The following is a 4,266-nucleotide window of genomic DNA, read 5'->3' on the forward strand; positions in this document are numbered from 1 at the left end:
CCTTCATCACTGAATATAGTCGATCCTTTTCTTGCACATGGGCATCTTTCACTCTCTGCATGAATACCCTAGCCAGTAATTTATGGCAAAGAGACTATACAACTTACTATTAAATCAGTATGAGAATTAACGTCGCTAGTGTTTCCAAAGACGTAAAAAGGTGTCATGAGAGGAACAATCACAATGCACCAAATACTGCATTACACAACGGCCCTGATGCCGACATTTAGTGTGCAAGTTCTGCAAGTAGACGCATCATCTATAAAATATGAAAAACCTAGGAAACCCACATGCTATGCTTCCAAAGACTACATTACACAACCTTGATGCCGACATTTAGTGTGCAAGTTCTGCAAGTAGACGCAGCATCTATAAAATATGAAAAAAGCTAGGAAACCCACATGCTATGCTTCCAGAAGCAAATGCAATGCCATTAACATTTAGCAACATTTACCAACTTACTAAACTTGGTCCATAAAACCACATTTTCATCTGCTACTCTTCTATTCTCTGCTCCAAACATAGTCTTACACCTTTTCTCAAACATCTCAAGATTTCCGTACTACTTTTGGGATTCAGTCGTGTATCCATTGTAGAGAGCTTTGTCCCTTTTGTGAAGCCCAGTGAGTACATGTCTGCCAACTGCATAAACACGACTGATATAAGAACTGAGAGCTAAAGTGATTTGTTCACAGTTTTATTCTGGTACCGACATTAAATCGTAAACACCCTTGATATAAGAAAACCCTCCAGAGTCTACTTATAAATCCATACATCTTGGCCTCCAATCTTTCGCATGGGGTACACTTTACTGGAGTGAGTATGGACATATTTGAATTAAGGTAAGCTTGATTTCCAACCTTCTTTTTCCTTCTGAATGAGCAAAGCTGATAGATCAATAAATCAATGAAAACCCGATTCAGAAACTGTGAAAACTAAAGTAAACATCGAATATACATAAGGAATCTATGTTAACCATGCATAGAATATGTGATAACCTATCTTGTATAACTGATCTTTGTACCTCTTCTCAACTTCTTCCAGATTTATCACGTCTTTGTGGTACTTACATACGATACACAGATCTGCACACAAAGTCAAGGACCTAGATTTAAGTCTGCAAAGAAAAAGAAAGGAACCTTAAAAAAATGCAATCAAGTGTGTAGTTTTTACCAATATAAAAGGTATGCACAGTTGCATAGAATGACATTTCAGTGAGATTTATAGATCTGCAAGGTAACCACATCAATATCAGAATATCATAAAATATGCATGCTTATGATAAGGTCCAGCTATATATGGTGCATTAATGCTCCATCAGTGTCGGAAAATATAAGATATCATGAAGGAATATTGGCTGTAATACTCATTGGCATTCCATAATATGGCTGCATCAACGATAACCAAAATGACATCGTGGGCGCGTACTCAAAGTAGTTCATATATTAGCGTAGTAAGAACCCTCTCTGTAATCTGCACCACATCTAAATAAAAATGAAAGAAAATAAGTAACTAACCTTAAAAAAAGACAAATGGTTGCGTAGTAAGAACCCTCTTTGTAATCTGCACGGGCTCAGATTCGCCATCCAAAGAAAAGTCGAAGTTGCGCCTTTCCTTTTATGTACGCCGAAAAAGTTGGGGCTTTTCTTTATGTACCCCACAAACACTATTCTTTCATGGTTAATTTTGAGAAACAGTGGCGCTAGCGTTGAGCAGATTCGAGAAATACATTAGACTTCAGACGTTTATTTTGTTAGTACAATCTAAATTGAAATAAGTGCATGGCGTTCTTTTTCTGGCGCCTACTGGAAATATGCTATATATAGCGCTAGATACCACATTAGATGTCATGACAACCAGTTTGTTCCTGAACAATGCTCTCCTTACGTATGAAGAAAGCCAAGAATTAGGCAAAGGGAAAGAGTACATATGACCAAATTTTTATCTCCACTACTCAACCTACTGCATTGTCATTAGAAGCAACGGAGAATCAATCAATAAAAAAATTTAGTTTTAAATTAGGCCTATGCCTAATTGTACATGATATGCATGACAAAACACACCTACAGGCTACAAAACCTTAATACCCATAAAATAATTAACAGAGTTAAAGAGCACATGATTTCTAGATTAAGGAGGTAAATTTCATATTTCCACTACATTAAATTACCCATTCAGAGAGTAATTACAGGAAAAGAGACATGCTGATATTGATTGTTTGTTGAAAGATGTTTAGGTAAATATTTAAAGTAATAGTGAATCTTTCAACTGCATTCAGTGGAAAGATGCACATACTCAGAAATGAAAACTAAGGAAATAATGGAAATCAACTTGATGGTTAGGTAAATATTCCCTGTCTAATTTAGCCATTGGAAGACACTAAAAGATACTATAAAAATGTTTATTTTGATTGTGTAAGCATACCAGTATATTGTTACTTTAAAAAAATATAGCAATACCAAGTACAGAAGTACTTCAACTCCCAATCACACTGTTCTGAACCGATTTTTACTCGCTAAATCAGTATGAAAATCAAACCAAAATTTGTTTATTATGGGTATAGACTATAGATGAACATTGAGATGACTGCTACATATAAAAAATATGACTAATTACCTTTACTTGAAGCTGGAGCTAGCTTAGCAGCAGTATAAACCGGAATTTTATTAGTTCTCCTAGCTTGAATTGGTATAGCAATAATACATCTAAAGAAATATGTTTTCCAATGCAACAAACTTTAGATGTACAAATGCTAACCAAGTTAAGTCAAGAGCAGCAGTTTTTTCTCTCTGCAGCAGGGAGAGTTGAGCATGAATGAATGAGAAAGTATTTCTCTCTCAGTCAGCAACTGTATTACTAAATTTTTCTCCCTTGGTCAGCAAAAACAAAAATCCAATCACTTTTGGATAAACAGTTTTCCACTTTTAGTCTTAATAAATTAACCATAAGAGAAGCTTAGAATTTGGCTATACCTCACATGAAAAAGCATTATCAATATCCCCTGGCTAGTCGTACTACCATCTGACATGCTACGTACGTAGTGGAGATACCAAACATGCTTGTGGTCTTGAGTTTCATATAAATGTTAAATCTTAAAATATGTGTTGAACCAAAAATGAGTGTTCATACCAAATTTACATAGAATTTGATATACCTTCATCTACGTTGCTTATATTTTCCTCTCTAAACACAACACAACTTGTAGCAGCAATCAATGCTCCAAATCAGTACTTGCCAGCTCCCTCATTGCCGCAACCAATAGCACATGGACCCCAATTCTCTATTATCATATGCGCTCCCATTCCCGCAGCCATTAGTACAAATTAGTACGCTTTCAAGGTACCAACAAAGCAAAAATATCTTGATCCTGCCAGGAGACCTAATTCAGTCCTGACAACGTTATGTTTAGCAAACCTAACTAACTATATAGTGGACAACACAAAAGAGTTTGCACATAACAGTCACGAAGATTAAATTTTTTAGCAAACATCTATAGTATAGATATCACTACATCTACATACACTATCCAGGTGACTTGATTTCTATCACCCATACAGAAAGTGTAAACTTACAGGAAGTCCTACCAAGATCCTCCTAGTTGCCAGCATAAACCTCAAGTCAACGTTCAATTAAATCTAAGATGGTAAACATGCAAAGTAAATCAGGAAAAAAAAACAGTAAAAAATGTTTGATAGAGATACTTTTCCTTGGCTCCGTTCTATTGAAAGCTGCATAATACACAATACATAGAGCTATTTTTGAACTTAATATTATCGACCAATAACCCCAATTAAAGACCCTAATCCTGTGAGCGGGTGAGGGTCATCGTTCAACGTGGAGCCTTATGAGCTTAGGATTTTAAAGGAGTTAGATAATCCCGTGGGATCCAATTTATATTAATAAAATCGTTAATGGGACCCAACTTATATTAATAAAATCATTAGAGGGACTTAACTCTTATTAGTTTATATTAATAAAATTACTAGTGGGACCCTAAAATATCAGATTTGTTCACTTTGCCTTGTTTCCCATAATGGAAAATGCAGTTTGTTCATCCACGAGCGCATTTTTTATTGGTCGATTCTTTTAGGCGCCAGAAGCTGCTCCTGAAAAAACCACTGATTCTTTTGTTAAGCTTCATTTACAACTAAATCCTTCTATCTATCAGAATCTAATCACTTCAAAATACGACATCGGCTCAAAGAATGGAAGTTCTGTAATATAGAGAGGCCATAGCTGCTTCATAAAAAAACATATTAAAAGCAA

The 4,266-nt window shown here is 35.5% G+C and overlaps 1 long non-coding RNA gene across 2 annotated transcripts; it reads right to left on the minus strand.

Moving 5' to 3' along the window:
• Positions 1-797: 797 nt before the first annotated feature.
• On the minus strand, positions 798-1,486 carry LOC113273543. Of its 2 annotated transcripts, none has more exons than XR_003322466.1 (4): positions 1,429-1,486; positions 1,174-1,229; positions 1,025-1,085; positions 798-873 (listed from the first exon to the last, which is right to left on the minus strand). It is a non-coding gene; the product is annotated as an uncharacterized LOC113273543 (long non-coding RNA). The 2 variants fall into 2 exon arrangements; XR_003322465.1 differs by having other exon boundaries at positions 804-887.
• Between the last annotated feature and the right edge of the window lie 2,780 nt (positions 1,487-4,266).

The sequence above is a fragment of the Papaver somniferum genome, chromosome 4 (assembly GCF_003573695.1).
Source record: "Papaver somniferum cultivar HN1 chromosome 4, ASM357369v1, whole genome shotgun sequence".
In the NCBI taxonomy this organism is placed as follows: Eukaryota; Viridiplantae; Streptophyta; class Magnoliopsida; order Ranunculales; family Papaveraceae; genus Papaver; species Papaver somniferum.